Below are 21,472 nucleotides of genomic sequence, written 5' to 3'. Positions count from 1 at the left end.
AGTGTGACCTTAAGCAAAGGAGAGTGGGGGATAAGTTTGCATGGAAGTGTCTTAGGAATGGGGTGCAGCCTAATGAGGGTTCAAGCAAAGGCATCAGGATGTCCTTGGGCCTAAACTGACACTGGTAGGAGTCCAGTGGCTCCATGAATAGGTATGCCTTAATATTCCCCACGTACTCCATCACTGGCTTTGAACAAATGTACTTTTGCATTCCAAAGCTTAGCAGGTGGGACCTTTGGTCCATTACAATTATATCCAAGTTCAAGGTCTAGGAGGTACACTCTCATGGCCACTTTATTGAGTTTCTAAAATGTCTGTGAATATTATAAAGTAAGATCCCTTTTATTTTCAGAGTTTCACAGAAAAGTAATGCAACTAGTCACCTTTTATTGAGCACTTGTGTGTACCAATCACTGTGCTAAATGCCTTATATTTCTTTTCTCTTATAGTCCTCAGAGCAGCCCTATGAGGTTAAAGGACTTGCGCAATAATACAAAATTAGTAAGGGGTAATGCCAGGATTCAACTCAGGCATTTTCACTCTTGATGCTGATCACCATTTTGTAACTTACAATAATAATACCAACTTTGGTATTAGGTAGTGTTGTCGTGAGAATTAAGTGAAATAATTCATGTTAAAGCCCTCAACATGGTGCCTAGCCAGGTATTAAGAGCTCAAGGAACATTACTGTTATTGCGTAGTTGAGCCAGGACTCAGATCCATCTCTGACTGATGCCAGTTTCTGTACTCTTGGCCACTCCATCAGTGTAAATTCAGTATTTCAATCAGATAGTGTCAGAAGCACCTGGAAAGGCATTAAAAAGAAAAAGGAGGGCTAGAACTAAACCTTCTTTCAATAAATAGTATCAGTCACACAGATAGAATTCAGTGATAGGAGATACTAGAAATGCAAGGTATGCTTCCTTTGGTTCCCCAGGGAAGAAAGGCAGATAGGTGTGGCCTGTTTACTGCTTATTCATAAATAGAAATATGTAAGATTTATGAGACTGCCATTGGGAAAAGGATGAGACAAGTAACCCTCCACATTCTTTTTTTTTTTTTTTTTGCAGTAAGCGGGCCTCTCACTGTTGTGGCCTCTCCCATTGCGGAGCACAGGCTCCGGACACGCAGGCTCAGCGGCCATGGCTCACGGGCCTAGCCACTCCATGGCATGTGGGATCTTCCCGGACTGGGGCACGAACCCTTGTCCCCTGCATCTGCAGGTGGACACTTAACCACTGCGCCACCAGGGAAGCCCTCTCCACATTCTTTTAAAAGAAAGCAGAAAGGAAAAAAGTGTTTGCAAAAGAAGGCATCTGAATTTCTGCTATGACCAAGATGAGTAATAGGGACAAGATTTACCCTCCTACCAGAAACAACCAAGAAATACAAAAACAATATGAAACAATGGTTTTTAGACATTGGATTCTGACGACATAGGACAGTGTTCCCTGAGAAAAGAGAAACACATAAGATGAGTCCTATGAGTGCCCCAGACTACTACCTAGATAGAGTGAACCCAGGTGGAGCCTCATGGTCAACTTAGTTGAGGAGATGGAGCTGGACGTATATAGGCTGGAGAAACCAAGGCAGCTGGAATTCATTCTTCAGCAGAATGCTGAAGAAAGGGAGCTACACAGAGGGAGAACTCTAGCAATCTATATATAATCCCCCTCAAGTCCTCAGTTTAGTAATGGTCAGTGCATGCTGTGAGGAAAATGCTGGAGGATGGGGGAAAGCCACCTAAAAGGACCAAAAGAGCAAATACTGGAGCTCACACAGGGCTGAGAATAGTTCAGGCTTCTACAAGCCCAAGTAGAAAATCTCATAATTCATGGGGCCTTGAATAGAGCACTCAGGAAGTTATTGCCTCAATAGTGGGGCAAAACTAGTCGTAAGCTAAAGACTGCTCTTGTCTCACTTAACAAAGCTTAAAAGCAAGACTTGAAAAGATCAGACTGTTTTCATAACTTCATCTTAATAAAAATCAAGAATATTTATGAGAATAAAAAAATATCCAGGACTCTAACATGGTAAAATTCACAATGAACAGCATCCAATCAAATATTACCAGGAATACAAAGAAGCAGGAAAATATGAATATCCATCATAAAAGAAAAACCAATCAATAGAAACAGATCAAGAAATAATAATTCAAAAAGAGGGCTTCCCTGGTGGTGCAGTGGTTGAGAGTCCGCCTGCCGATGCAGGGGACACGGGTTCGTGCCCCGGTGCGGGAAGATCCCACATGCTGCGGAGTGGCTGGGCCCGTGAGCCATGGTCGCTGAGCCTGCATGTTCGGAGCCTGTGCTCCGCAACAGGAGAGGCCACAACAGTGAGAGGCCCGCGTACCACAGAAAAAAAACCAAAAGAGTCACATACCAAAATGTTCATTGCAGCTCTATTTACAATAGCCAGGACATGGAAGTAACCTAAGTGTCCATCAACAGATGAATGAATACAGAAGATGTGGCACATATGTACAATAGAATATTACTCAGCCATAAAAAGAAACGAAATTGAGTTATTGTAGTGAGGTGGATGGACCTAGAGTCTGTCATACAGAGTGAAGTAAGTCAGAAAGAGAAAAACAAATACCGTATGCTAACACATATATACGGAACCTAAGAAAAAAAAAGATCATGAAGAACCTAGGGGTTAGACGGGAATAAAGACACAGACCTACTAGAGCATGGACTTGAGGATATGGGGAGGGGAAAGGGTAAGCTGTGACAAAGTGAGAGAGTGACATGGACATATATACACTACCAAACGTAAAATAGATAGCTAGTGGGAAGCAGCCACATAGCACAGGGAGATCAGCTAGGTGGTTTGTGACCACCTAGAGGGGTGGGATAGGGAGGGTGGGAGGAGGGAGACGCAAGAGGAAAGAGATATGGGAGCATATGTATATGTATAACTGATTCACTTTGTTATAAGCAGAAACTAACACACCATTGTAAAGCAATTATACTCCAATAAAGATGTTAAAAAAAAGAAATAATAGATATACAAATGATGGAATTAGTAGACAAGGACATTAAAACTGTTATTGTAAATATATTCCATATGTTCAAGAAGGTAGAGGAAAGATTAAACATTTTAAGTAGAGTTATTGGATATATTGAAAAGACCCAAATCCCACTATTAGAAAAAAAATAGTGTTTTAAATGAATACTCCATCAATTAGATGGGATTAACAGCAGATTAGACACTGTAGAGGAAAGGATTAGTTAATTTAAAGACATGGCAATAGAAACTGTCCAAAATAAAATAGAATAAACAACTGAACAAAGAAAGAAAGAAAGAAAGAAAGAGAGGAAAGAAAAGAAAAGAAGACAAAAGAGCATCAAGTAACTGTGTGACAACCACAGCAGCATAACGTACGTGTTATTGGAGTTCCCAAAGGAAGAGAGGAGACAGAAAAAAAAAATTTAAGATATAATGGCTGAAAACTTTTCCAAATTTGATGAAAACCATAGACATATATACCCAAGAAACTCAACAAACCTCAAACACAGAAAAAGGCATTTTACCACACAATGCAAACAAATTTAGAATGGACTGGTTGTGCTACCATAAAAGTTGCCAAGATAACGAAATAACACCCAAAATCATATTTAAAACAAACAATTAAGAGCTCTTATATAGGAAGTCAGGTGAAGTGGGAAACCTCCATCCAATCAATTCAAAAACAGATGAGGTTATATATAAGGAAGGAGCAATTAGAAGAGTCAAAAGAGATACATTTACACACCATGCCACAGTGTGTAATAAAGTCAAGATGAAATCCACAAAAAGGGGTAACCTAAATACCTCATATAATAATGATGGAGAGACTTCCCTGGTGGCCCAGTGGTTAAGAATCTGCCTGCCAATGCAGGGGACACGGGTTCGATCACTGATCCAGGAAGATCCCACATGCCGCAGAGCAGCTAAGCCAGTGTGCCACAACTACTGAGCCTGAGCTCTAGAGCCCAAGAGCCACAACTACTGAGCCCACGCTCTGCAACTACTGAAGCCCACATGCCTAGAGCCCGTGTTCTGCAACAAAGAAAAGCCACTGCAACGAGAAGCCCACGCACTGCAACAAAAAGTAGCCCCTGCTTACCACAACTAGAGGAAACCTGCACACAGGAATAAAGACCAAACACAGCCAAAAATAAATAAAATTAAAAAAAATAATAATAATAATGATGGGAAAACTACCTCATACGATAATGATAATAGGACAATATCTCTATCCCTAACCTATTTCTAACCTTTAGATCTTTATTTTCAATTACCCCTGGGCATATTCATGGTCCCAAAATTTCTTAACTCAGTACTTCCACCTTATTATCTTACTACACACATATCCCTCCTCAATTCGAACTCCTTGTTGTTTATATGTCAACTTCCATTAATAGTATCAACGGCCTTCTGCCAGTCTACCTTTTTCTCTTCTATGATTCCTCTGGCTTCCTCAAAACCAATCACCAAATCCCGTGGATTTTTCCTCTGTAATATCCTTAATATCTGGTACTTTTCTCCCCTTCTCTCTATTCCCACTGCTTCAGGCCTTCATCATTTCTTTTATTTTAATAAACCTTTTATTGAAGTAAAGCACACATACAGAAAAATGAACAAATCATAAGTGTACAACTTAAATTTTTTAATTCACATGTATGTGAATACATGTATTTAACCACAACCTAGATCAATATATCAAATTTCCCATTACCCCAGATGAATCCCTGGTGGCGCCTCCCAATAATTACCTGTGTCCCTAAAAGATAGCCACTATTCTGAAACTAACACCATAAATTTTGCCTGTTTTTGTAAACTTCATGTAAGTGAGACTGTATGGTATACAGTCTTGTGTCTGGCTGCTTTAGCTCTACATTATTTTTGCAGAATTCGTCCCTGTTATTAGGAGTAGCCATAATATGCATATTTCATTGTTGTGTATGAATATACTACAATGTATGTATTCATTTTACTATTGGTGGGCATGTGGGTTGTTTCTATTTTGGGGCTATTATGAATAAAGTTACCATGAACATACAAATGTTTCTGGTGAATGAATATACATGTATGTATTGGGTATAAAACTAGGAGTAGAATTGCTAGGTCAAAGGGTATGCAGATGTTCAGCATTAGTAGATACTGCCTAACAATTTTCCAAAACGGTTGTTTAAAATACATTCCTACTAGTGATGTATGAGAGTTCCAATTGTTTCACATCCATCAAAACAATTGGCATTGTTCATTTTTAAGTTTCACCCATTCTGGTAGTCATGTAATGATATTTCACTGTGGTTTTAACTTACATTTCTAAGATATTAATCCCATTTCATAAATATAATCACCATTTCAAAATCCTATTATAATATAATCACTATTTCAAAATCCTATTATGTAAAGTCTTACTTTAGTCTTTTGCCATTTTCTATTGGATTGTCTGTATTTTTCTTAATGAGTCCCAAGAAGATATTTTTCAAGTATACATTCTGGACATATGTCCTTTGTCAGTTTTTTTCTCATCCTGTGTCTTGACTTTCAATCTCTTAATTGCATTTGGTTTTGTTTAATCAACTTTAAGGAGATAAAATTTATGCACCATTAGCTGCACGATTTTAAGTGTGCAGTTCTGTGACTTTTGACAATGTAGACATATGTGTAATGCCAATCACAGAGTACAACATTTCCAGCATCTCAGAAAAGTCCCTCATGCCCCTTTGCCTTCTCCCCCTTCTCCTCCTCCAGGCAATGCTGATCTGATTTCTATTAACATAGTTTAGTTTTGCCTGATCTTAAGGCTTATGTAAAGGAATCAGAAAGTAGATTCAACCATGTTATTTATTGCATGTGTGAGTAGTTCATTCACTTTATTGCTGAGTATACATTTGTATGGCTGAAACACAATTTGTTTATCCATTCGCCTGTTGAAAGACATTTGGGTTGTTTCAGCTTTGGACTGTTGTAGATAAAGCTACTATAAATATTCTTGTACATGTTTTTTGTAGATATATATTTTTAGCTCCCTTATTTCCCTAGAAATGGAATTGCTGGGGGTCATATAGGTGTATGTATAACTTTATAAGAAATTGCCAAATTGTTTTTCAAATTTTGTAACATTTTACACTTCCATCAGCAATGTGTAAGCATTCCACACATGCTCTCCAATACTTGATACTGTCAATCTTTTAAACACTGAGGTGTATTTCTATTTCAGTGACAACTAATAATAATCTTTTCACCTTTTCAAGTGTCTATTTGCCATCCCCATATTTTCTTTTGGGTAGTATCTATTCAAGTTTTTGCCCATTGTCTATTGATTATTTATACTTTTATTACTGATATCTAAGAGTTCTTTTATGTGTTCTGGATACAAGAGGCATATACACATATAGTGTAAGTGAGAGTGAGAGAGAAAGACAGACAGAACATTTGATCCCAGTCTTTTCTGTGGCTTGCCTTTTAATTTTTTTGTTGGTGTATTATTCTGAAGTCCCCCCTATCAAGTTTGCTTTTTATGATTAGTGTTTTTTGAGTCCCATCCTAGAAATCTATGCCAATTGTAAAATCTTGAAACTATTCTCCTATGTCTTTTCTGGGAGTTTTATCATTTTAGCTTTTACATTGAGGTCTATTTTCCATCTTAAATACATTTTTGCAGGTGGCATGAGGTAGATATCAAGGTTAATTTTCTTCCTCATATAGGCATCCAAATTTTCCACACTATTTATTGAAATTATTTCCCCCATTGATTTGACTTGGCATTTTGTCAAAAATTGATTACCGTGTAACTGTGGAACAATTTCTGGGCTATTCTTTCCTTTGGCTCTTTTGGTCTATCCTTACACAGATATTATACTATCTCAATTATGGTAATTTTAAAGTGTGTTTTAAAATCAGGCATGTAAATTATCCAATGTTTTTCTTGTTTTTTCAGAATTTTTTGGCTATTCTTGGTCCTTTGCAGTCCATAAAAATTTTAGAAACTAAAAAAATTCTTAAAGCATTCTGAGATTTTATTCTGAATAGTGTTGTCTATAGATCATTTCTGGGGAAATTTATATCTTAATCTTGAATCTTCTAATACTTGAATATGATATATTTCGTATATATTTCACTATTTCTCTGCAATGTTTCTGTCATTTACAATATACTGGAGGTAATAGCCAGTTCCATAAGGCAAGAAAAATAAATAAAAGGAATAAAAAATGGATAGCAGTAAAATGTTATATTAACAGTTGATATGGTTTTCATGTAGAAAACTGTAAGAAAAATATTTTAGCTTACCAGAAACTTAATTAAAATCTAATGCTTATGAAGTACTGCATAAGAAAATCATCAGTTTTAAAATTATATTAAATTCAACAAGCATTTAAAAACATTTTTATCTGTATATATTTCTAAAACATGTATACTTTTGTTTTCACCTTTATTAAAAAAAGGTAGCAAGCTGTAGATAATCTCTTGGTACTTGGTATTTTCCACTTGATATTGAATATGTAACATTTATCCTGTGGTAAGTGTTACAGTATTTTATTAGTTAAGAATGCTGTATAATATTCTACTGTGTGGTTATACAATAGTTCTTTAATCCACTCTCCTGTTGTTTAGCATTGGAGTTTTTTCCAGGTTTTTGCTATTGTGAACAATACTGCTATGAACATTCTTACAGGGTGTTCTTACCTTGCCCATTATACATTGGCAAGAGTTTCTCTTGGATATATTCCTAAGGGTAGAATTGCCAGGTCACCTGATATATGAATATTCAGCATTAAGAGATAATGGCAGTCTATTTTCCAAAGTGATAAGTTCTATTTATATGCCCACTAGTAATACATAAAACATTCAACAGCTATTCAAGACTTTTCTTTTCTTTTTTAAATTAAAAGCTACTATAACCTTAGTACTATCCTTACATACAAATGAGAAATATAACCCTGTCCTGGAGAAGAACACAATCTAAATGAGAAGAAAAATTGTATCTAAAACAATTAGAAAGCAATTCCAAAATATTATATAAATGTCATGACAGCTCCTTATAGGGCGATAGTAAACCTCAGACTTTTTTGTGAATGTACGTACCCCTTATGCTACAAGAACTGGAACTTGCAGTTAGTCCCCCTTACACCTCTTTCCCAACTCTCCTTATCAAAGCTGGGGACTTGGTACAAACTTCAAAATTCATTTGAAGTTTAACATTTCATTGTAATCTTTTGTCATTACTCTAAAATATAATCATTTTATTACAATATAAAGTAATATTTTTATCGCTGATCTTTGAGTACAATTGATAGCCCAAAATTATGTGACACATTTATCTTGTGTTAATCTGCTCTTACTAGCACATTCATAAGTATATATATATATATATATATATATATATATATATATATATATATATCTCAGTTTAAGAAACACAGTTATAAGTGGTGGGTATGTCTTGGATTTTCTTGCATGATCTCAATATCCATTTTTGGATTTCACATTGGAAATGTTTTCAAACTGTTTCAAAAGACTTTTTGCATACCACATGTTTCTTTTGAAAAATAAATACTTTCTTAATGTTGAAATGTCGTATTTACTTTGAAGGGACAGATTAAGTGTGTTTATTTGTCAAAAATCTGTGCTATACAGCATTATTCTAACTACCATTTATCTTTACAGGAAAAGTCAGTGAAACTATATTGCTTGAATTATGCGTGCCATCTTTTAATACATCTTTTAATTACTTTGGCAAAAATTAAGTCAGGAACTTCTGTGTTATTAATCTGTATATTACATATGAATAAAGCTGAGTTTATATTTTTCAGTTTTAGGCAAATTAAATGAATAAAGCTGGAATCTCTAATATTTTCTTAATTTACCTCTATTTTGGAGCCCAATGCTCTGGTGAATAATGAAAGTAATGCTTATTGTTCTACTTTCTTTTCTTCTCTTTGTCTCAAACAGGCTACACCACAATATTGAGAAAGGGAAGAAGGGGATAGCAATTTCTATATTTTTTCAAAGATATCTGTTCTATTCATCTGATACTATTAAATTAACATTTGATACTATGTGATGTTGTTGAATTTTAACTATCTTTTGGAGTTTTCACTGAAAGTAGAAAAATAAAGTACAACATTGTGGTCACAATTCTGTGATTGTTGTGTTGAAATGCATTTTTAGTTTTTTTCTTAATTGGTCTTTACTGACCTAGAGTGACCAACTGTTCCAGTTTTCCAGGGACTGAGAGGGTTCCTGGCATTTGGGACAATCAGTGCTAAACCAGGGAAAGTCCTGGGTAAACTGGGATAAGAGGGTTCCCCTTCACTGATGCCCATTCAACTGACTTTCAAATGACATGAGTACATTGTACTTCTTTTTGCCCAGTGGCTTTTGTCTTTTTCTATATGAAAGCTTGGAGGAAACTGAGCAGCGCAAAGAAGAGGAATGTTGGGTAGTTTTCAGTTTTCTAAATGATTTTGATAAGAAACATGTCACAAACCTTTCCTGAAATAATACTTCCGTATTCTGAGTAGTCATTTCTTAAAACCCTAAGGTAATTGGTATGATTCTGAATGTTACTTGTTATAGGGAATTTCCTCAGGAAAAAAAAGTTGTATAAGCATAAATAAAATTGGATTTTTTTTAAAGTGATCTGGAAAATTATGAATCTTCCCTTCAAAATGCAAACGCAGTCATCTAATTAAATGTTTAAATGATGCTTCAAACTGGCATACTAATTTAGAGCACATTTATATTGGAGTCATATTTTTATACACTGCATATTTTTGCAGCGAATTGAAGCTCTTTATATAATTAATGTTATATTTTTATTCATTTAATTGGAGTTGAAGCATTAAATTGCCTATTTTAAAGGGGAATATAGAAATTTTACTTACAGCTTTTCTTTTATGATGTTTTTAGTCAGAGCTATGAATCGTTTCATGTTGAATCAGCATCAGTGTCACTTGAGAGCTGGTTGCAAAGACAGAATCTTGGCAACCAATTATATCATTAGTCCTATGACAAAATACGGTTTTTAAATGATGACGTTTCTGAGAATACATTGCAAATAGAGTAAGAATGTTTTTTGGGGTTTTTTTTGTTTTTTTTGGTTTTTTTGTGCGGTATGCGGGCCTCTCACTGTTGTGGCCTCTCCCGTTGTGGAGCACAGGCTCCAGACGCGCAGGCTCAGCGGCCATGGCTCACGGGCCCAGCCGCTCCGCGGCATGTGGTATCTTCCCGGACCGGGGCACGAACCCATGTCCCCTGCATCGGCAGGCGGACTCTCAACCACTACGCCACCAGGGAGGCCCCAAGTAGGAATGTTTTTATATTATAATATGATATTTCAAAATGCAAAGTCTATATTATTCACTTATATACACATAACCAGAGTGCGTGTGTGTGTGTGTGTGTGTGTGTGTGTGTGTGTGTGTGTGTGTGTGAATGGGAGGGGTGGGGGGAAAATGAATCCTGACCACTAAGCAACAGAAACCTGCTCTCTGTTTCTCAGTGCTCTCAAGCTTAACTGTGCACACGAGTCACCTGGGGAGCTTGTAGAAGTACAGATTCTGATTCTGGGGTAAGTCTGGGTGGTTGCCAAGATTCTGTCTTTGCAACCAGCTCTCAAGTGACACTGATGCTCCCAGCTGCTGACACCCTTTGAGCAGCGAGGTCTAGTAAGTCTATATGAGGTAGAATGTACCCTCCCCCCAGTCACTCTTACAGCTTTACCCTGCGGTACATTCTTAATAGCATTATTCCTACCCCAATCATCTTATTTCCTTATTTATTTACAGATGTGTCTGTCTTTCTACCAGGGTCCATGAGGGCAGGTACCTTTTCTTTCTTATTCAGTCCTGTATCTCCAGCGTCTACAACATGATAAGCCATTACTTCTAAAGATCTATTGGTTAAGTAATGTATTTGCAAAAAGATATAGTATATATGCCGTGTAGGTTACCAGATACACACCATGTATATATCAGGCAGGGGACTGGTGATTAAGAGCATGACTCTTATCTGCACTCCCTGGCTGTGTGACACCAGCAAGTGACATAATATCTCCTGCTTCTATGTCCTCAACCATAAAGTGAGTGTAGTAATAACCACAATCACAATACTGTTGTGAAGATTAAATAAGTTGCAACCTGTGACATACTTAGAAATGTGCCTGGAGCATAATAAATATAATATAAATGTGAGCTCTTGAGCTATAATGTTTTACCACTGATAGGTAATTTTATTTACAAAACCTAGAAGCTTCCTGAAGGCAGTAGGCATGCCCTGTGTTCTGTCTGAAAGGGATCAAGACTAGATGGGTGATTTTTAAACTGTGCTTCTCAGAGACACAGAGGATCTGTATAAATCTCCAAGGGCTAGCTCTGAGGGGAAGGCGGCTGAAAAGCTGGGCAGGACACAGCTGCCCATCTGCCACCACCACCACTCAAACAAAGCAACGCCACCCTCTCTTTCATTATTGACATTTCAAATAAGCTTCCCAAATAAAGGGATGTGTTGCTTTAAAAAACAAGCAAACGACTAATTTGAGAACCAAAGGATAAGGTGGTGTCCAAAGCTTTATTCAGCTCTATAATCGTATCAATCCCTAAAAAGTAAGGCATTAAAATAGCACAGCTTATGACCCATAGCAGTTTTCAGGTAGGTGTTCAATGTATATTGATATTATTGTGTATTATGTTTTGATTATATCATGTATTATATTTTATTATTATATCTAATGTATTGATGATATATTAACATGTAGTAAATCAATTAGTGGTGGAAGCTCAGTTCAGGTTCAGCAGGTTGGAGATCGTGGCTGCTGACTTGAGATGCATCTAAAAGTGAGGAAATAGGATAGGAGCAGCCTCTGCTCTTTAGAGACAAGTATCTGAGGGAAGGCAATAGCACCTGAAGAGGTTTCAAGATCAAAGGAAGATTCTTTAATGGATGCTGGACAGATGTGGGCATTGATTTTGGTTTTTAGCCCCATGTACTTAATTCATTTCATCAAATATTATGGTCCTGTTCAATTATGTGCTCCTACTTTTCCTTCAGACAAGACTGTCAGCCCTGACTGCCCATTAGAATTACCAGGGGGAGCTTCCAAACAATGCCTATTCTCTGACGGTGAAAACATACACTATGGAGGAGGGTCTCCCGTGTGCTTTTGTTGCTGATGTCCTGTCAAAGCTCCCCAAGACAATTCTAACGTTTGAATTGTTTTAGACTTTGTTGGAAAACTGTTTTAGACTTTTAAGCTTTGTTTCAAATCAAAATGTCTAGGATTTACATCAATAAGTTTTTAACTTGTTAAAATGTATTCAATTTGCCTCTTAAATAGTTGCTGTTTACAGTTTTGTCGCTGTTTCAATGTGATGTATATTAAATCATGTGGTCAGAATATTTAATGAACAGATTACCAATTTTATAATGAAATTCCAAGAAAGATATAATTTGATATATGAGAATTTACTTTAATGAAAGTATATACTTGCCTTTGGGCCAAATAGAAGTATTGATATATATAATGTGAATTCCAGCTTATTAATCAAGTTATTCAAATATAAAACCTGGAAACCAGAGGTTGGACAGAAGAATGGTTTTCCATGGCCTCCTCATACTAAAGTCCACTTAGCCTCCTTTGGAATTCCAGAAATCAGCAGGAGAGTGACTAAGAGGTATGGAGGAAAGGACTCCAGTATTGGACCAATCGGGCTTAAATGCTGGCTCTACCCCCTACCCTCAAGAACAAACTCCTGAATTTTTCTGAGCCCCCTGAGAAATGTCACCTATTTCTCATCATTCTTTTGAGTTGTAGATGTGATAATAATTATAAAGGACCCAGCAAAGCATCCAACATATTGCAAAGATAAATATCTCTACCACTGATGATAACAGTAAGAGCAAAAAACATGTCCATTGATCATTTTCTGTGTGCCAGGCTCTGGGTTATGTGCTTTTTATATACCACCTCATTTACTTAGAATTCAGCTTGGTCCCTCTTGTAAAACTTAGTCTTTTAGTAGGAGATGGAAAGAAGAATGAGATAATGAGATAAAGTGAGGAAAAGCTTTCAGACTCCTTGCCATGGCAATGTCTGGGGTCTACCTTACTGCCTGGTGTGAAACTACACAATACTTTTAACATATCACATGATTTTAAAATAAGTCCCATACCTAAATGGCCATATGTGCTTCAAACTTCTATTAAATAGGAAGAGATCATCACAATTATGACATGTACAAAATTGGGTATATCTTACGCTTAGCTTTATAAATATATCATTAGTGAAGTTAGAAGTGTCCCTTTAATTCATTGCCTTGCAGTAGGACATAGACCCAGGCCATTCGACTCAGCTGTATTTAACCATTGGCCAGTACTGCTTCAAGGCAAGTACAAGATCTCTTACTTGTTTATTCATGGAGCTGTTCATTCCATTGAACACGGCCTTCCTATCCAAAAAGCTGTTTCCTACAGACAGACGTAACTAAACCCAAGAAAATGTAATAGAGTACTATTTTCATTTAGTTGATGTTTTTCCCAAAATAACCAAAATATAAATTTTAAAGAACATTACACTCAAACATCCAGTATCATCTACGTTATTACCTAGGTGTAGTTATCTCAGTTACTAACCTCTAACATTTCTGAATCACTGCTGAGTCAAATCCTGTTTTTTTCCTCTGGCTTAACTAATTCAAATTCATGGCGACATCTCTTAATTTGGAAAACGAGTTTCCCAGAGTTTATCTGGCTTCTCGGCGTCTGTGTGTTCAGAGACCTGGCAAGCACTTTCAGCCAACATATGATCGCCTTAAAAAGTGTGGTTTATAGCTAGATCCTACAGCTTACGATGAAAAATATAAAATTCCTTCCAGGTCTCTCTCGCTCGCTCTCTCTTTCATTTGTCTCTTATTTCTGCACCCAGTAAAATGAGAAATATTAGTCACATAGTCACACCATCACTCTTGACTTCAGTGAAACATGATCTTTCTCCAATTTATGAGCTGCCTGACAGCTTCCCTCTAAGTCTTCATCAATGTTTCATATCTGAAAAATTCCGTACCTTCCTCTAGCTAAATTTTGATCAGCATCTCAAATACAGTTTTTAGAGAAAGACCTCTAATATGTACTTCTTTCTGCCATCAAGACTGTGTTACTGTAGTTTAGCGTATGAAAGATCTTATTCCTTAAATCATATTTAACCAGTACATGTTAAAACTTAAGGGGCTTCCCTGATGGCACAGTGGTTAAGAATCCGCCTGCCAATGCAGGGGACACGGGTTCAAGTCCTGGTCCTGGAAGATCCCACATGCCGCAGAGCAACAGAGCCTGTGTGCCACAACTACTGAGCCTGTGCTCTAGAGCCTGCATGCCACAACTACTGAAGCCCGCGTGCCTAGAGCCCATGCTCCGCAACAAGAGAAGCCACTGCAATGAGAAGTCCGTGCACAGCAACAAAGAACAAATGCAGCCAAAAATAAAATATAAATTAATTAATTAATTTTTAAAAAACTTAAGCAACGATATGATATACCTTCTCCATAATTATAATATAGGATATCTACATCATATGTTATCTACATCATAATATAGGATATCTACATCATATGTCACAATCATTTGCAGCATTTTTGTAAAAATCCAGCATTTTATAAATCAATTCTTGTGAATTCTCTTCCTGAGCTAAGTAGACAATTCCTAATTGACCATGCCAGATGCTGTGCCTTCTACTTTGGCTACTAAGTTGCCAGAAGAAAGTTAGGGAATAATAAATAAAGCTAACATGAACTGAAACTGTATCATGGGCAGTTACCATTCTATTTACACATATTAACATTTAATGCTTATGATAATCTGACCAGATGGTTCCTATTCTTATCCCTGTTTACCATTAAGAAACTGAGGAGCCTCAGCAAGTGCTAGCCTGGTGAAGAAGCTCAGGGTAGAGGCACGGCCGCCAAAGCAGGAGTGAGAGCAACTTGACACGGGGAGGGAGACCCCAAAGAGGCCGCAGCCGCCGGAGGCCGGAGACATGGCCGCTGCCGGCCTTCCCCGAGACTTCGACCGGGCCCCTCAGGCCATGTAACGGCGGAGCCCCACCCACCTCACAGACCCCGTCCTGCCTCGCATCGCTGACCCAGTCGCCCTGTTGCCAGAATGAGCTGAAGTCTGAAAATTGCTCAGCAGTACCAGGCATAGCACGGGTCTCTTCTCTTGTGGTTTCACTTGCCAATGGCCACTTTCTTGATAATTCTGAGCTCTTCTCACAAGTGTCCATCCAGCGGCATCTACCCCAGCTGCGTGGCTGATGAGGTCTTGGTGCTCCACCCTTGGTGCTCCAGTCAAGCCTGAGCCACTGAGGTGGAAAAGCCGAGTTCAGGACATTGGACCACCAGACGTCCTGGCCCCAAGTACTATCAATCGGTGAGAGCTCTCCCAGAGATCTCTGTCTCAACACTAAGACCCAGCTCCACCCAATGGCAAGCAAGCTCCAGTGCTGGACGCCCCATGCCAAAAAACTAGCAAGACAGGAACACAACCCCACCCATTAGGAGAGAGGCTGCCTAAAATCATACTAAGATCTCAGTCATCCCAAAACACAACAATGGACACGGCCTGGCGCACCAGAAAGACAAGATCAAGCCCCACCCACCAGAACACAGGCATCAGTCACTTCTAAAAGGAAGCCTACACAAGCCACTAAACCAACCACACCCACTGGGGGCAGACACCAAAAACAACAGGAACGATGAACCTGCAGGCTGACAAAGAAGACCCCAAACACAGTAAGATAAACAAAATGAGAAGACAGAGAAGTACACAGCAGATGAAGGAGGAAGGTAAAAACCACCAGACCAAACAAATGAAGAGGAAATAGGCAGTCTACCTGAAAAAGAATTCAGAATAATGATAGTAAAGATGATCCAAAATCTTGGAAATAGATTGGAGAAAATACTAGAAACGTTTAACAAGGACCTAGAAGAATGAAAGAGCAAACAAACAATGATGAACAACACAATAAATGAAATTAAAAATTCTCTAGAAGGAATCAATACTAGAATAACTGAGGCAGAAGAATGGATAAGTGACCTGGAAGATAAAATAGTGGAACTAATTACTGCAGAGCAGAATAAAAAAAAAGGAATGAAAAGAATGGAGGACAGTCTCAGAGACCTCTGAGACAACATTAAGTGCATGAACATTCAAATTACAGGGGTCCCAGAAGAAGAGAAAAAGAAAGGGACTGAGAAAATATTTGAAAAGATTATAGTTGAAAACTTCTGTAATATGGGAAAAGGACATAGTTAATCAAGTCCAGGAAGCACAGAGGGTCCCTTGGATAAATCCAAGGAGAAACATGCCAAGACACATACTAATCAAACTATCAAAAATTAAATACAAAGAAAACATATTAAAAGCAGCAAGGGAAAAACAACAAATAATATAAAAGGGAATCCCCCTAAGGTTAAGAGCTGATCTTTCACCAGAAACTCTGCAAGCCAGAAGGGAGTGTCAGGACATATTTAAAGTGATGAAAGGGAAAAACGTACAACCAAGATTACTCTACCCAGCAAGGATCTCATTCAGATTCAACAGAGAAATTAAAAGCTTTACAGACAAGCAAAAGCTAAGAGGATTCAGCACCACTAAACCAGCTTTACAACAAATGCTAAAGGAACTTCTCTAGGCAGGAAACACAAGAGAAGGAAAAGACCTACAATAACAAACCCAAAACAATAAGTAAAATGGTAATAGGAACATACATATCAATAATTACCTTAAATGTAAATGGGTTAAATGCTCCAAACAAAAGACATACACTGGTTGAATGGATACAAAAACAAGACCCATATATATGCTGCCTACAAGAGACCCATTTCAGACCTAGGGATACCTACAGACTGAAAGTGAGGGGATGGAAAAAGATCTTCCATGCAAATGGAAATCAAAAGAAAGCTGGAGTAGCAGTTCTTATATCAGACCAAATAGACTTTAAAATAAAGACTATTAGAAGAGACAAAGAAGGACACTACATAATGATCAAGAGAACAATCCAAGAAGAAGATATAACCATTGTAAATATTATGCACCCAACATAGGAGCACCTCAATGCATAAGGCAAATGCTAACAGCCATAACAGGGGAAATCAACAGTAACACAATAATAGTTGGGGACTTTAACACCCCACTTTCACCAATGGACAGATCATCCAAAATGAAAATAAATAACAAAACACAAGCTTTAAATGACACATTAAACAAGATGGACTTAATTGATATTTATACGCAATTCCATCCAAAAAAACAGAATACACTTTCTTCTCAAATGCACAAAGGACATTCTCCAGGATAGATCATATCTTGGGTCACAAATCAAGCCTTGGTAAATTTTAAAAAATTGAAATCCTATCAAGTATCTTTTGTGACCACAACACTATGAGACTAGATATCAATTACAGGAAAAAATCTGTAAAAAATACAAACACATGGAGGCTAAACAATACACTACTAAATAACAAAGAGATCACTGAAGAAATCAAAGAGGAAATCAAAAAATACCTAGCAAAAAATGACAATGAAAACACGACAACCCAAAACCTATGGGATGCAGCAAAAGTAGTTATAAGAGGGAAGTTTATAGCAATACAACCCTACCTCAAGAAACAATAAACATCTCAAATAAACAACCTAACCTTACACCTAAAGCAATTAGAGAAAGAAGAAGAACAACAACAAAAAACCCCTAATGTTAGTAGAAGGAAAGAAATCATAAAGATCAGATCAGAAATAAATGAAAAAAAAAGAAATGAAGGAAACAATAGCAAACATCAATAAAACTAAAAGCTGGTTCTTTGAGAAGATAAACAAAATTGATAAACCGCTAGCCAGACTCATCAAGAAAAAAGGGAGAAGACTCAAATCGATAGAATTAGAAATGTAAAAGGAGAAGTAACAACTGGCACTGCAGAAATACAAAGGATCATGAGAGATTACTACAAGCAACTATATGCCAATAAAATGGACAACCTGGAAGAAATGGACAAATTCTTAGAAAAGCACAACCTTCTGAGACTGAACCAGGAAGAAATAGAAAGTATAAACCAAACAATCAAAAGTACTGAAATTGAAACTGTGATTTAAAATCTTCCAACAAACAAAAGCCCAGGACCAGATGGCTTCACAGGTGAATTCTATCAAACATTTAGAGAAGAGCTAACACCTATCCTTCTCAAACTCTTCCAAAATATAGCAGAGGGAGGAACACTCCCAAACTCATCCTACAAGGCCACCATCACACCCTGATACCAAAAGCAGACAAAGGTGTCCCCCCCCAAAAAAAAAAAAACTACAGGCCAATATCACTGATGAACATAGGTGCAAAACTCCTCAACAACATACTAGCAAACAGAATCCAACAGCACATTAAAAGGATCATACACCATGATCAAGTGGCATTTATCCCAGGAATGCAAAGATTCTTCAATATATGCAAATCAATCAATGTGATACACATTATTAACAAATAAAGAATAATAAAAAGAATAAAAACCATACAATAATCTCAATATATGCAGAAAAAGCTTTCGACAAAATTCAGCACCCTTTTATGATGTTGAAAAACTCTCCAGAAAGTAGAAGAGGGAACCTATGCCGATAGAGGGAACCTACCTCAACATAATGAAGGTCACATATGACAAACCCACAGCCAACATCATTCTCAGTGGTGAAAAACTGAAAGCATTTCCACTAATTTCAGGAAGAAGAAAACGTTGCCAACTCTCACCACTATTATTCAACATAGTTTTGGAAGTTTTAGCCATAGCAATCAGAGAAGAAAAAGGAATTCAAATCAAAAGAGAATAAGTAAAACTGTCACTGTTTGCAGATGTCATGATACTATACATAGAGCATCCCAAAGATGCTACCAGAAAACTACTAGAGCTAATCAATGAATTTGGTAAAGTAGCAGGATATAAAATTAATGCACAGAAATCTCTGGCATTCCTATAAACTAATGATGAAAAATCTGAAAGAGAAATTAAGGAAACATTCCCATTTACCATTGCAACAAAAAAGAGTAAAATACCTAGGAATAAACCTATCTAAGGAGACAAAAGACCAGTATGCAGAAAACTATAAGACACTGATGAAAGAAATTAAAGATGATACAAACAGATGGAGAGATATACCATGTTCTTAGATGGGAAGACTCAACATTATGAAAATGACTATACTACACAAAGCAATCTACAGATTCAGTGCAATAACTATCAAACTACCAATGGCATTTTTCACAGAACTAGAACAAAAAATTTCACATTTTTGTATGGAAACACAAAAAACCCTGACTAGCCAAAGCAATCTTGAGAAAGAAAAACAGAGCTGGAGGAATCAAGCTCCCTGACTTCAGACTATACTACAAAGCTACAGTAATCCAGACAGTATGGTACTGGCACAAAAACAGAAATATAGATCAATGGAACAGGATAGAAAGCCCAGAGATAAACCCACACACATATGATGGTCACCTTATCTTTGATAAAGGAGGCAAGAATATACAATGGAGAAAAGACATCATCTTCAATAAGTGGTGCTGGGAAAACTGGACAGCTACATGTAAAGAATGAAATTAGAACACTTCTTACCACCATACACAAAAATAAACTCAAAATGGATTAAAGACCTAGATGTGAGGCCAGACACTGTAAAACTCTTAGGGTAAAACATAGGCAGAACACTCTACCACATAAGTCACAGCAAGATCCTTTTGACCCATCTCCCAGAGAAATGGAAATAAAAACAAAAATAAACAAATGGGACCTAGTGAAACTTAAAAGCTTTTGCACAGCAAAGGAAACCATCAACAAGACTAAAAGACAGCCCTCAGAATGGGAGAAAATATTTGCAAATGAAGCAACTGACAAAGGAATAATCTCCAAAATATACAAGTAGCTCATGCACCTCAATATCAAAAAAAACATACAACCCAATCCAAAAATGGGCAGAAGACCTAAATAGACATTTCTCCAAAGAAGATATACAGATTGCCAACAAACACATGAAAGGATGCTCAACATCACTAATCATTAGAGAAATCCAAATCAAAACTACAATGAGGTATCACCTCACACCGGTCAAAATGGCCATCATCAAAACATCTGAAAACAATAAATGCTGGAGAGGGTGTGGAGAAAAGGGAACCCTCTTGTGCTGTTGGTGGGAATGTAAATTGATACAGGCACTATGGAGAACAGTATGCAAGTTCCTTAAAACACTAAAACTAGAACTACCATATGACCCAGCAATCCCACTACTGGGAACATACCCTGAGAAAACCATAATTCAAAAAGAGACATGTACCACAGTGTTCATTGCAGCTCTATTTACAATAACCAGGACAAGGAAACAACCTAAGTGTCCATTGAAAGATGAATGGATAAAGAAGATGTGGCACATATATACAATGGAATATTACTCAGCCATAAAAAGAAACAAAATTGAGTTATTTGTAATGAGGTGGATGGACCTAGAGTCTGTCATACAGAGGGAAGTCAGTCAGAAAGAGAAAAACAAATACTGTATGCTAACACATATATATAGAATAAAATAAAAATGGTTCTGATGAGCCTAGGGGCAGGACAGGAATAAAGACAGAGACGTAGAGAATGCACTTGAGGACATGGGGAGGGGGAAGGGTAAACTGGGATGAAGTGAGAGAGTGGCATGGACATATATACACTACCAAATGTAAAATCGATTGCTAGTGGGAAGCAGCCGCATAGCACTGCTATGGGAGATCAGCTCAGTGCTTTGTGTCCACCTAGGGGGTGGGATAGGGTTGGTGGGAGGGAGATGCAAGAGGGAGGGGATATGGGGATATATGTATACATATAGCTGATTCACTTTGTTATACAGCAGAAACTAACACACTATTGTAAAGCAATTATAGTCCAATAAAGATGTCAAAAAAAGAAAAAAGAAAGAAAGAAATATAGGAGAGGTAACTTGCCAGAGATCACACACCTAGTTAGGTGTGGAGCCAGGAGCCAGACTCAGGTCATCTGACTCCAGCTTCTTTACCCGCTGGGCCACACTGCCTCAAGACAGTGTCTTTATTCATTCACTCATTCATGTAACAAATATTCATTTAGTGCCTACCTCATAAGGCAAGGCCCCTACCCTGATGGGGCAGTCAAATAATTTGAAAGGAGTATGGTGTCATGACAGGCACAGACAATGGGAGTAATGAAAAAATACATAAACCAGTCTGGAGGACACGAGAGAAGGTCCCCAGTGAGAAGTGATATCTAAGTGGGGTCTTAAACAAGCAGGCAAAAAAGAAGCTGTGGGGTAAGAATGAGCTTCCCAAAGGAGAGAGAATTACAGGTGCAGGGGGCAGGAGGAGAGAGAGAGAGAAAAAGGTCTACAGGTAACTCTTAAGTGGGCAATGTAACCAAGACATAGAGTAGAGGTG

General features: G+C 37.5%; 1 protein-coding gene across 6 annotated transcripts in view; it reads right to left on the bottom strand.

Annotated features, from left to right (window-relative positions):
• Positions 1–15,496, bottom strand: part of BACH1 (BTB domain and CNC homolog 1) — an 81,098-nt gene extending 65,602 nt beyond the window's left edge. The window contains exons 1-2 of one of the 6 annotated variants that reach the window (XM_033856006.2): positions 15,101–15,496; positions 689–805 (exon numbers count right to left, since the gene is read on the bottom strand). The gene's annotated coding sequence lies outside the window, so the exon portion shown is untranslated. Of the gene's footprint in view, positions 1–688; positions 990–15,100 lie in introns of those variants that run through there. The other 5 variants (XM_033856007.2, XM_019922446.3, XM_019922448.3 and 2 more) reach the window with 5 other exon arrangements.
• Between the last annotated feature and the right edge of the window lie 5,976 nt (positions 15,497–21,472).

This window comes from Tursiops truncatus, chromosome 4 (assembly GCF_011762595.2).
Source record: "Tursiops truncatus isolate mTurTru1 chromosome 4, mTurTru1.mat.Y, whole genome shotgun sequence".
Classification (NCBI taxonomy): Eukaryota; Metazoa; Chordata; class Mammalia; order Artiodactyla; family Delphinidae; genus Tursiops; species Tursiops truncatus.
This window is presented reverse-complemented; position numbering and strand designations above follow the sequence as displayed.